At 44.1% G+C, this 14,113-nt stretch overlaps 1 long non-coding RNA gene across 1 annotated transcript; it reads right to left on the minus strand.

Moving 5' to 3' along the window:
- Positions 1 to 12,733: 12,733 nt before the first annotated feature.
- On the minus strand, positions 12,734 to 13,296 carry LOC136506058 (uncharacterized). Its single transcript, XR_010771395.1, has 3 exons — positions 13,103 to 13,296; positions 12,937 to 13,023; positions 12,734 to 12,825 (listed from the first exon to the last, which is right to left on the minus strand). It is a non-coding gene; the product is annotated as an uncharacterized lncRNA (long non-coding RNA).
- Between the last annotated feature and the right edge of the window lie 817 nt (positions 13,297 to 14,113).

Consider the following 14,113-nt stretch of genomic DNA (forward strand, 5'->3'; position numbering starts at 1 on the left):
CATATAAAGAAATAGTTTGGGCTTCACCATTATATTTTCTTGGATGTATTTGGTATGCTTAAACTGTTGGTAGACTTTGTGTTGTCAAACTTTGAATGATTACATGAAGTAGAAGTATTGTTACTCTATAATGCAAATTGGAAGGATTCCGGATAGATTCTGGAGTTTGATAAGTTGCATGATAAAACTGATGTTTACTGTAAAAATGGTCAATAACAAAGTTGTAGATAATTTTATATGCTTTCCAGAAAGTCCAGGATCACTGCATTTGGATAATTAGAACTCCAGTTATGAGTAAAACAAGTAGCTGCTGTTTGTGAAATAGTTGATGAATTGTTAAAGTAGTTAATTGCTTAATCAAGAAGAGATATGCACCTACTCAGTAAATGCGATGCACTTGTTGTTACTTAAACCACATGCTGATAAGAATAATTGCAAGAATGCATCCTTCATGTATCATCACACTACCCTTGTTAACATATATGCATTCGCAATATCTTATGCCATATTCATGCATCTAGGATCGGAGGAAGAAATAACGTTGCTGGAATTTGACGAAGTAGAGGAAGGGGACCAATAGGAGAATCCTCAAGTTGCAGCTCCCAAAGGCGTGGAGCAGAATCCTGAAGAGCTTCCAGAGTGTCCTGACCACCGCCCCACTTCCTTTCTGCGAGGCAAGCCCCGGAGCATTCTAAGTCTCCCAGTATTTTACAAATGATTACTTAAGTACTTATGATTGATGCATTAGGTTATAAGAGTTGAATGGAACCACTTGATGCACATAAAATTCCTTGTCCAGATATTACACCTTTAATAGGTATAGGTCCAGGATCGAATATATGCTTAGCCATGCTTAGACCGGTAGAAGTCGGGTGATGTCCTATCACCTGCGAGATATAGGTGGATACCGGAGCACGGTTGGCTATATTTGCTATCGTAGAATAGAACCATGGGGTAAAAGAAAAATTGAGACTGGGCAGGATGTCGATAGAAAAGCAACAAGACATGGAGGTCTTGGGTGTGGATCTATCCCCATCTATGTCGATTAAGGATCGTACCGTTGTTGGCGCTTCTGACAAGATTGAACGCATACCTCTCACTTAGCTGGCCGGATAACTCATTCCAACTATGAAGCCAAGTAGCTCAACTCAAGCCGAGACCCGTTCTGTTGTGCGCTCCTTATGGGGGGCGATCAAACTGAGCCCAAGGGTAGGCTAGGCCTGAACGTCCTGGCATCTGGTGTCCCCGATTGTGCGGTGCGGTACGGACCCACGAAATGTGGACCTGAGTTGTACCAAAGGTGACCTAAGGCTACCTTCGCGCGGTATGCCTAGGTTTGTGTTAGGAATAAATTCCTAGCTGGTTGAAATCGATTCGAATCATTGTCTCTCCCGGATAGTGAGAAACTTGGCTAGTCCCAACATCGTAGTAACTGTGTTATGGAACATGATGGTTCGAATGAATATGGAAGTACAATACCTGCTATGGTTACTATTGTATACTTTTAAATTGATATACCACATGTTTGACATAGGATGGTTGCTAATCTAGAGATGGATAGTTATAATTAATTGATAAAGAAATCCTAATTGTACAACTAAGTCAATTGCCTTTATGCAAAATGTTGTCAAGCTATCTCCACTTATATAGCCTTGCATAACCCTTGGAGTCATTTTATTTCTGGTTTATGACGGGTAAGTCTAGCTGAGTACCTTCTCGTACTCAGGGTTTTATTTCTCATTGTTGCAGATGGCACTGTGTATCATGGTTATTGCAAGAGTTGCTTCTATCCTACCATGGATGAGGAGTAAGCCTTGGGCAAGCTTCTTTATTAATCCCTATCTTTGCTTTTGTGGACCATGATCCTACTTGGCACTGTATCAAACTATGTTGGAAACTTTATTTTCAAACTTAATTGCTTCCGCTTTATCTATCAAACTCGGTTTGTAATAACTTTTATTCATACTTTGATGATGCAATGTATCGGTGAACTTTATGTAATATGTGGCATGTATGTTGAATCATGTACGATCTTGGTTGTTGTAAATCGTTTATCGAGACCCGTCGTGGTACTCGATAGACTACCGGGTTTATATGGGTTCAAGTATGACAGTGCGACCGCTTGCGGGCTACCATTGTACTTGTACTCTTATAAATTGGTCGGTTCTATGACATAGTTGCTCCCAGAAATGAGAGACAAGGATTGACCCCCTATCAGAGATGATAGTAAGGGGAACTCCATGAAGGGTCACAATCTGATCAAAATATATCTCAACATACTTCTTGGCTATATATCTAGTGTCCACCAGGACAAAATGGGCAGACTTGGTGAGACAGTCCATAAGGACCCAAATAGAATAAAAGCCCATGGATGTGCAGGGTAAACCCATAATGAAATCCATAGAAATATCCTCCCATTTCCAAATAGGAATGGGCAATGGCTGCAAATATCCTGGGGTATGCATATGATCTACTTTAACCCTACCACAAGTGTCGCACTCCATGACATGCTGGGTGATGTCCTGCTTCATGTTAGACCACCAATACAAGTGGCGCAGATCATGATACATCTTGTTGCTGCTAGGATGAATAGACAATTTTGAATGGTGAGCTTCATTCAAAATCTTTCTTTTCTGCTCTTCATTGGATGGAACCACCAATCTATCCTTATATCTCACTACTCCATGTTCATCAACACTAAAGTGAGGGCCACGCCCTTCAGCCATCAACTTCCTGATGTGTGGAATCTCTTCGAGGTCTTCCTTTTGCTCCTGAATAATCTGCTCCAGCAATTCTGAGGTCAATGCAATGTGAGCCAATACCTCTGTATGGTTGAGAGACAAAGGTGCTTCCTCAACCTAATGTGACTTTTGGCTCAAAGCATCAGCTACAACATTGGCCTTTCCTAGGTGATAATAGACTTCCAAGTTATAATCCTTTATCAATTCTAACCATCTCCTTTGCCTCATGTTTAGCTCAGACTGAGTAAAAATATACTTGAGGCTCTTGTGATCTGTAAAGATATGCACTTTGTTGCCCAACAGATAGTGCCTCCAAATCTTTAGAGTGTGGACAACAGCAGCTAGCTCTAAGTCATGAGTGGGGTAATTCACCTCGTGCTTCTTTAGTTGGTGCGAAGCATAAGCTATCACACGCCCATCTTGCATAAGCACACACCACAACCCCGTCTTCGAGGCATCACAATATATATCAAAGGGTCTATCAATATCTAGTTGGGTCAACATAGGAGCAGTGGTCAGAAAAGTCTTTAGAGCTTGGAAAGCTTCTTCACAGGCTGGACTCTAGTCAAACTTGGCTTCTTTTTGGAGCAGCTTGGTCATTGGCTGGGCTATCTTGGAGTAATCAGGAATGAAACACCGATAGTATCTAGCCAGACCAAGGAACTAACAAATCTGATGCATAGACTTGGGAGACTTCCAATCCAATATATCTTGCACCTTGCTGGGATCTACAGAAATGCCTTCAGGTGTCAACACATGCCCCAAAAACTACACTCGATCTAACCAAAATTCGCACTTGCTAAATTTAGCATACAACTTGTGCTCTCTTAGTTGAGTCAGTACTATCCGAAGATGTCGAACATGCTCTTCATCATTCCTAGAATAGATCAGGATGTCATCAATAAAAACTACCACAAACTTATCCAGCTCTGGCATGAAAACTAAATTCATCAGGTACATGAAGAAGGCAGGAGCATTTGTGAGACCAAAGGACATCACTAGGTACTCATACAACCCACACCTAGTAGAAAAAGTCATCTTTGGTATATCATGTGGCCTAATTTTGATCTGATGATAGCCTGATCGGAGGTCAATCTTCGAGAACACCTTAGCACTAGCTAATTGGTCGAACAAAGTATCTATGCGAGGCAAAGGATACTTGTTCTTAACTGTTACCGTATTAAGAGGGCGGTAATCCACACGCATCCATAGAGTACCATCCTTCTTCTTCACGAAAATAGCCGAGCAACCCCATGGTGAAGAACTAGGACGGATGAAACTTCTGTCCATCAACTCTTCTAGCTGCTTCTTCATTTCTGCTAGTTCCCTTGGAGCCATGCGGTACAGGTGTCTAAAGATAGGGGCAGTACCAGGCTCTTGCTCAATGGAGAACTCTACCTCTCTGTCTAGTGGCAACCCAGGAAGATCTTCAGGGAAAATATCTAGGAACTCACATACTACCGCAATGAATGTAAGATCAGGAGAGGCTTCAACATGGGCAGCAACAGGCAAGACTAGATCTGAGGGTACAATAAGAGACATCCTATCCTTAGAAGAAGAAAGCCGTAACTCCACACTTCTTCTCTTCAAATCCAAAACTACCCCATACACCCCAACTAGTTCATTCCAAGAATAACATCAATGCCTTACCTGGGCATGACCATGGACTATAGGCGGTAAGTGTGGGTGGCTAATACAAAACTTACTATATCTGTATGGGTATTAATGAACATTTGCGAACCCACAGTATGGATCTTCAAGTATGAACATTTGCGAACCCACAGTATGGATCTGCTAGGCACTTTCTTCTTGATTATAGTCCTTTTGACAAGCCTGTAGTTCACTGATGGTTGAGCGGACTGAGCTGGCTGGTTTTGGGGACAAGCTTGGGCATAGTGGCCATCTTTCCCACACTTGAAGCAAGCACCTGGCTTGTTCCCAAACCCTAGATGAGGTGGGACCTGCTGTCCCTAAGGCTGCTAGGGCTGCACATGCTGTAGGGGTGCATGGTACTATGTGGAGGAAGTTTGAGAAGTCTGCTAGGGCTACCGAAATGAAGGCCCGCCTGATGACTGATAGGGCCCCTATCGAACAACCTATACCTTCTGAGTGTGAGGGTGACTAGAAGATCCAGCTGCCACCCGCTTCCTCTTCCACTTTACCTGAGACTCTCACTGAAAACCCTCCATGGCGATGGCGGCGTTCATCAGCGCCCCGAAGGTCTAATAGTTTGCCATGTACAGCTTCTCCTGAAGGATGGAAGAGAGACCACGAAAGAAGCAGTCCTTCTTCTTGTCGTCGGTGTCCACATGAATGCCAGCATACTAGGCTAAGTGATTGAACTTATTCACATAGTCCATCACTGTCATATTTTCCTGGCGTAGCTCTAGGAACTCAGTCACCTTCCAATTAATGACACCAGCAGGGATAAAGAACTCTCAAACTATGGTGGTGAACTCCTACTAGGTTGCCGGTAGATCAGGCTACTCCATGGCATGGAAGGTATCCCACCATGCACTTGCAGACCCCAAAAGTTGTTGCACTACAAAGCGCACCTTCTGCTCGTCGGCCACGTCGAGCAGCAGAAACTTCTGCTCTAGAATGTGAAGCTAGTGCTCTACATCTAAGGGCTCATTCGACGAGGTGAAAGTGGGTGGGTGAGTCTTGAGGAAGTCCTGGTAAGAGGACAGTCCCTCAAGATGGCGAGCACCACCCCCGTTCCCATCGTTGCCCCCATGACCTTCGCGGGCGAGGCCCACGACAGCTTGTGCCATTATGTCCATGGCACGAGCTGACTTTCAGCAAGTAGCTAACAGCTCCACCATCATCTTAGTGTGGGTCATCGGAGGCGGCAGTGGCAGAGGAGGAGTCAGAAGTGGAGCCCCATGGCTCTCCCTATTAGGCTCATGGGCCCAACCACTCTCGTTGTGGCCCTCGCCAAGACCGTGAGCCGCCCCTACACTGGTGCTCTCGTGTCTAGACCTTAGATTGATCTATAAGAGATATGAACCATCCATTAGAACACCCTCCTGATTAGAATGAAGGGATTAGAGAAATGATAGCACAATTATTACAACATTCCTTTAGTTAGGCCTATCAATTTACTAACTTGATTATACGTGAAGGGTATTCCAATTTGAGGAAGATGCTATTATTATGATGCATGCTTCGGCCTATATGTTCACTCAAGCCAGAATATAGCAGCATTCGTAAAACTTTTCAGCACATCGCACACTCACTTTCCATATACTAAGCGATTTCTTACGCAATGTAAGTCAGTGTACCTGCAGAAAATCATTAAGATAAAACCAGTGCCGCTATCCTAGATAGACCATATTGCTAAGGCTTAACTTATTTAACTTAACTTAATCTCATCCTACTTTTTGCAAAGCTTTTGTTGGTCAAATTTTTAGTTTTGAAACAAAAATGATGAAACTCGTGACCATTATTGGCTCTGGTACCAACTGTGGCAGAACCGCCCAAAATAGCACAATTATGGAGGCACTCGTCTTCCATTAGACAATAAGCACCTCGAAAGCAAGCTACAGCGGGCAGTATCCGTCGAGCACACCCCAAGGGAGAACCCAAAAGATCCACATTTTTCCCAAGGATCCAATAATGAAAACGAGTTACAATACTTCTCTATTTCATACATCAGAGTTTCTTAAAAAGTACATTATTATAATACTAAATGTTAGAGTGCGAAATGATAAACAACGGAATTTAAATAAATAGTAAAGTGCACCAGCGGTCCCTAAACTTGTACCGCTATGTCATCCCGGTCCCTAAACTCGTAAATCGACCATTTAGGTCCTCAAACTTGTTCATTTGTGTCATCTCGGTCTCTAAACTTATTCGGCTATGTCATCCTGGTCCATAAACTTGCAAATCGACCGTTTAGGTCCTCAAACTTGTTCAGTTGTGTCATCCCGGTCCCTAAACTTGGTTTTGAGTCTCATCTGAGTCAAACAATCTTGGATATTGAAATTTGAAATTATCAAACAATCTTGGATATTGAAATTCGAAACAATCTTGACTCAGATGAGACTAAAAACCAAGTTTAGGGATCAGGATGACACAACTGAAGAAGTTTGAGGACCTAAATGGGTGATTTGCAAGTTTAGAGACCAGGATGACACAGTTGATCAAGTTTAAGGACCGAGATAACACAGATGAATAAGTTTGAGGACCTAAATAGTCGATTTGTGAGTTTAGGGACCAGGATGATATTGCGGTACAAGTTTAGGGACCGCTGGTGCACTTTACTTTTAAATAACGAATGGAGCGAGGATTCCATCTGAGCCCACCAGAAGGATCCTCCACACAAAGGTACTTCTCATGCATCACCTACAACAGGAGTAAATAAACCCTGAGTACACAATGTACTCTCAAGATTTATCCGACTAGTGGGAATAATTTCCCGACTCTAAGAAATATGATAAGCTTTATGGTTTGTTGATTTCTTTTGGCAGAAAGCAATACTAATAGTGAGTCCTTATTTATGTATTATTATCAACCGGATTAAGTTATCATCTAGCCAATCTATATAAGCACATGTTCTACTTCCAAGCAAGAGTTGAGCAATCAGTTCTATTTCTTCTCCTTTCAACTTTCAGTTCTTACTACGGTGCTAAACCGTAGACAAGCCGTACTAGATTTCCTAGCGATTCGTGAATCAATGTGCCCAGCTGGGTGCCCTGAAAACACATGCCCCGCTTGTACCTCAGGCACAAGCCAGACTAACCCATCACTCTCCTGTCCCGGGTGTCCAGGTCCCCGTCCAAACTTGGACTCCAAGCCCCCACTCCTACGTCCCGGACTCAGTGTGGTGCAAGGACCTCCACCATCTCCACCTTCAATCAGTCGGTCCAGAAAGAGCCAGATCCGCGACAAGAGAGAACCAAGTCTTCCCTATGTCATACCCAAGTATGCGCTCAGGACAATAAATCTGTGACTTGCCTAGAGTCATATGCAACGACCAGTCTTTAATCAACATAGACAGGGAAAAAGTGTAATCGAGCGGTGCCCTGTTGGCCACAGGACACAACCCTTTACACCCACTAATACACAAACCATATCCCTACCCGGTCACCAATTACCTTTACACATTTTTATCATAAGTGATCATATTTATCACCTACTTGCGAGTAACAACAGGTTACTCACGCTACCGATATCTTGAGCATAGCAGCTACTCGACCTATACAAGTAGGACTCATGGGTAGATATATTTATGCATGTAGTTTCCATAAAATGCCTGTAACTTAAAGGCACATCACACATATATATATTCAGTGCTCATTAAAATAGGGGTTATACACCAAGCTTGCCTTGGGCAGGCGATGGGTCAGTAAGGTCAACACCAATAGGCTCCGAGGCTCCCTCCTGCATGAGGATCTTCTCCTCGTACTCCTCGATCACCTCATCGTACTTCGGCTCGCCGACGGGCACAAAGTCTACCAGCTCATGATCTACATGAAATGATGATGCAATACTTAGGAATATAACAACAACAACTCTTAAAATAAAAGTACATTGATTTAGCTACTAAGCTAGTGCTATCGACCATGGTGCTAAGCCATCTATTGTTACCGATAACAAGTTTGAAATATGACATTCATTATTATTATAGCAAGTTCAGGTGTTCTTACTCCTAATGCTAATTTACGCTATATACGATAAGACAAGGGTAATAGCTACTCTATTTAGCATCCTATTCTAGGACTACGAAATTTACAGCAAGTACATAATAAGGGCCTCTTTGGCAGGGCTCCAGTGGCTCCGGCTCCTGCACCTGTCAGCCGCCCATGGGCCGATAGGTGCCAGGCGGAGCCAGAGCCACAGAGCCCAAAAAATGAGCTTCTTCGGCTCTGCCTCTATTTGTGAGAGAGGAAAGGAGAAGAGAGAAAAATAGCTCTAGTGAACAGTAGCCCCCTGTCAGCCCATGGGCGGCCAACAAGTGCGGAGGGGTGGGAGCCGGAGCCACCGGAGCCCTGCCAAAGAGGGCCTACCCTAGCGAGCCCACTGTAAAATTTTTATATCTATAGCTATCACCAATTTTTTACAAATATTCCTAAAATATTAATCTGCATAATATTAGCTCTCTAGTTTTTGAATTTATGAACCTACCATTTGCACGGCTAACTGTAATCTAACTGCACTAACAGGTAGATGAAAATTTTGCGAACCTAACAAACTTGGTTTTATTATTTTTGGACATCTACCAAATTTACTACACTTTATCAAAGTTCAGCTCATAACTAAATTAGATAAGGATTTCTATTTTACTGGAAATTGAAGAAACCAATTTCTAACACGCGGCCCAACTCGCGCGATTCGGCCCATAATGGCGCGACACGCGGGCAGCGTGGCCCATGCACGGGCGCGGCCTAGCCGGACGATGACCCACTGCGGGAATGACCCGCGCGTGTGCCACAATATGCAAAAGAGCCCTCGGGTTCCCATCAAATGACAACACAGTCCATTCTACTATTCCCTCCTCTCACTGACTCTAGCACTTAACCCCTTCGTTTACTTAACAGAGCCGCGACACCCCTGGCCGAACTTAATAGAGCCGTGACCTCGCCGGCCAAATGCCAGCGAGCACCGACCATGCCGGCACACACCAGCATCCCCATGAGCTTCCATGTGCCACGCGCAACGGATTGAGGTAACACATGCTCAGAATGCCACACCACGTAGGCGTGGCCACACGCCGTGCTGGTGACTGGCCATGGTAGCCCGACGCCAGCGAAATCACCTATTCGAATGCCTCAAATACTACTCGGTGACCACCAGTAGGCTACGTTGAACAAAGTAGCAGTTCTAATTGGTTCGCTATTACCTTCAAACGTGTTGGACATGAAAATGGCACCTACCTACGTCCACCGGGGATGGCCACGCGCTTCGGCGCACTTCTGCCCTAACCAGGTACTCTAGGAGTAAGAGGACCTCACTAGTGGTGTGACGGATGGACTGGGCAAAGGCACAGGGCTCATCAAGACGGTTGGCCAGGAACACGGGGTGACGCTGGTTCCCGGCGAGTACAGCGATGGCGTCTTCGGTGACCCGCTGCTCCGCCGATGAAACCACTGCACGATTGTGATAACCAAGTCAACTATTACTCAAGGCACATCCTAATTGAAATGGCGAAGCACCCCACGACGCTCTGGCCGTGCACCCGCTCAGGCGGCCATGGCAGACCACCACGAGGGAAATGCCCCGTCTCACTTCGCTGAAGGCTGAACGAAAGCCGGGATGGCTTCACTCACACGCTAACTATTTGGGCTCACAGTGGGCACGGTTAATTGGAAAATGGTAGAGTGGTTGAGGCCAATTTTAGTGGCGACTCCTATGGACTTATGGCGGCCAGCGGCGATAGAATTCTAAATTGGCATCCTTCCCATGTACCACCGCCCCAGTGACCGGTTTGGCATGATGCCGTCCTTCCACTCGACCACCACACGTGCATGATACATAGAAAAGGGCAGCACATCGATTTGGTTGCTTGGCGTGGCTCGATCGGCCGATGACCATGCAGACGAAGTGACTGGCGCCTTTGGCGTGGCCTTGAGCGCAAGCGTGAGAATGCGACAAGCTAGATGAGCCCACGCATGCGCACAGCCAATGTCAATAGGAGCAGTATCAGGATGGCAGCGCCGGACGACATGCAATGCGAGCAACGCGACGCGAGCAGCAGCCACAGTGGACACGCTAAAGGGGAAGAAAAGCCGCTAGGACTCGAGCGCAGTGTGCTTGTGTGCGTGCAAGTGCTAGGCAGATATGTCCACCCGTAGCAGCAGCGCGGGACCCGGTGCACATCCGGCCAGAGCAGGGCAGGGCGCGGGCGGTGCCCCGAACGTAGCGCGTCAGCCGCGGCGACTGAACAGCGCGCCAGCACGTGGCAGCAGGCAGCAGAGGCTGTAGCGCCAGGACCATGCGCGCAATGTGCTTGCACAGGGCGACAGTGAGGACGCGGCCGGCGTTGCAACGCACGCTGAGCGAGCCAGCAGTGGCCCCAAACCGAGCAACAGCGGTGACTGCGGCCAGCACAGGCTCTGTTCGAAATAGGTGACGTGCATGGTTTTTAAAGCTATCGCAAAACCCTACCGAAAGATCCAAACGCCAAACCAAGTCTTCTATACGCCGGAGGGTATGTAGATCTATCAATCTATGCCACGACATCATGCTACTTCTTAAGCCGATCTCTCTACAAAAATTGCCAAACGTGGCTTCATCGACTCGTTTTCAAACTTACGCGAAAATACTTAAACTTCGGACGGTTTCGCGTCGAATTCCATTTTCTGAGATTCTTGATATACTAGCTAGCGAACCTCGTCCTTGACCATGCATATTTCATCGTCGCCTACAAAGTACATACTACCAACTTTTATTAAAGCTTGCATACACGTTCTACATCATTTTATTCGATAAAAATTCGCTTAGGATACTAAACGATATAAAGCGACATGAAACGTAACATTTGTTTCTTGTTTCGGATGAATGTTTCAAGTGCCGTACATTGATTTATACTTTACGTTACACACATTTACACATAAGTATGATGCTCATGCAGTGTTTTAGCAAAAACTGTACAATGTAACACCGAGGGTGTTACACTGGGTGACACCACCTGTAGTAAGAAAAGTTATGAGTTTTTGGAATAGAAGAGCGAAGGTGAAAGTACCAACAATATATAGTGATCAAGGCTAATTACCGTTGTAAACCACACTCGGTTGAGTTGGGTTGTTCGAATCATTGCACTTTCAATCCGCACACCCTCTAGCCTTTCTTCCAATGTTTGCTTCAAAAGCCTGATTGTGGGATAGAAGGGCATTTCTCTCTCCAGTGGTCACTCGCTGCCTATGTATGGTCAGTGCCGCAGCTAATTTAGGGGTCTAGACTTCTGGATTTTGAAGTACAGTCGACGCGATGTCAATAGGTGTGCCCCTCGATTTGGGTATTTCCATATCGTATGAAGACGCTTCAGACGATTGAGGTAAAGAAGGGAAAATAAGCTGAGGGTTAAAGTGAGGGCTCTCCATGGCGATTGAGTCCGGATGCAGATTGTTAGCTCGGTGTTCTCTCACCGCCGTATTGTATTTTTTGTTGATCTCTTTTCGTTTCAACTTCTCTTGTGGAGTCATTTACAGTTTTCTTGCAGCATTTTGTGTTGCATACAAGTCGCACTGCCTCTTGTTTATTAGCGTCTTTTGTTCAGGAGACAGTGCAGCCCGTCGTGCTCTATCTAGTTCACGCTTACGCTCTTTTAGACACGTGACAATATTGTCAATGGAATTGGATGCATTTACATCACCTAAATGTAATAAGAAAAAGTACGGTCTCAATGTCTCATCGATGAAGGACACACAATAATTCAAATTGTGTGATAATAAACTTTACACAACAGTGTCAGGTACAATGGTGTTCAAACTCCTTTAGTAATTAAAAACAAAGCCACAATTCTATAAAGGCGTACCCGTTTCATGAACAGTGTTGATATCCATCTCAGTTAAACTGTCGTCAATATCACAAGGAGGGGGTGATTCCTCGTTTCCTCTGATGCTTAAAGGGATATGACCGTCTAAAATTTTATTGATATAATAAGTATCATATGGCACCATGGAATTTTTTACCATAAAGAAATCAATAGTTCTGCTATACCTATTGATTAGCAAGTCTCCTTTGGAGTCATTTGTAGCATCTTTGTAGACTTTTTTATGCCTTTTTTGTGCATACAATTCACGTTGTCTCTTATTCAGTAGCGCCCTTTTTTCAAGAGATATTGTAGCTTTTCTTGCTCTATCATGATCACGCTTACGCTCTTTTGGACACGTGACAAGCCAGTTGATGGGACTGGGTGCATATCCGGAACCTATATATCATGGAATGACATCTTAATCAACACACACTAGGACGGTGTCTAAGCACACCCGTAAGAAACAAACACAGGCACGATTCACAAGAATATCAGGCAAAGGATATAAAAGTGTACTCGTTTCATGAATAGTACTGATATCTTGCTCACTATCAATGTCATGCACGTCATCAGCGCCACCAATGCAACTGAAAGGTTCCGTACCATCTACAAATATAACCATATAATTAAAATTGAACCATACGATAAGCAAACTATGACGACACGATAATTTCAGGCGTCACACCAATAAATACTTTTATTAGCAGAATAAGTAACCTGATAATTGTTGTAAGCCATTACTATAGGTTAACTGCCTATGGAGCCAGTCACTATTTTCGTCTGTTTCATTATGTGTATTCGCATCTGCAAGTTTAAACATAGTAATTGTTATTAATTATAACGTGTATGTCAATTAAAATGACACTCAGCAATACCACCATACCTGTTGAATGGGCAGCCATATTGTTTTGAAGATCAACATTCTCTTGGTTACTCATCTTATATCTCTGACGGGGTTTCTTGTTTCTTTCACCCTCCTTTTCATCAGACATTGTTGCATACCGTTCTCTCTCCCGCTGCCTCTTTTGCTCATTACGATCCCTATCTAGTGGCACCAACCCCGATTGGGTATGATTCCCTTCAATAAAGTTTGGATAGGAGTTGAAAACATATAAACATAGAACATGTAGGGAGGTTGTAAAAGTTTATATACATTCATATGTTGTATTTGTAAGGTACCCGATAACAGGTTGGCCTTGGTGTGTCCATCAACACTACCCGTCACTTTTAGCACTACCCCAGATTAGAGAACACTAGTTAGAGAACAAATGGTTGGATACATTTCTGTTTATAATGTTCAATATACCACCAACCAAAAAAAGGGGTATACATTTATGTTGCTAATGTTCAAGATTTTTTTCTTTCTTTTTAATTTTTCCAATTAGAGAACAAATGGTTGGATAGTTTCGAATACTTGCCTTTCAGGTTAGGCTCTTGAACCAAGGACGTATTATCTCTACAACTAAAACATTTATAACTATTCCGTCCACAGGTGCGACACCAAAGCCGCTCCATGCGATCAGATCAGGAAGGCAACGCGCAACCATGAGATCAACTCAATCCCCATAACAGCTGCAGCAAATCAGGAAGGTAAAAATCAATTCCCATAACAATCGCGCACACAAGGAAAGCCCGACGTCCGATAGAAACCTCCCTCAAAATGCCACTATTGGATTTATTGACGCACGAAATAAATTGATATTGAAGATTTATTCTTGCCGATATAAAACATTATCTTAGCCGCATCACGAAAAATGTCTATACAATAGAGTTTGTGAGCCTGCGACGCCGCGCTCTCCGGGATTGTGTTAATGTCACGAACTTTGCTTTTTAGATTAAATGTCACTTTAACGTTGCTATTTAATTTTACAGTATTGTTATCTTATCGTGCGAT

Source organism: Miscanthus floridulus, chromosome 1 (assembly GCF_019320115.1).
Source record: "Miscanthus floridulus cultivar M001 chromosome 1, ASM1932011v1, whole genome shotgun sequence".
NCBI lineage: Eukaryota > Viridiplantae > Streptophyta > Magnoliopsida > Poales > Poaceae > Miscanthus > Miscanthus floridulus.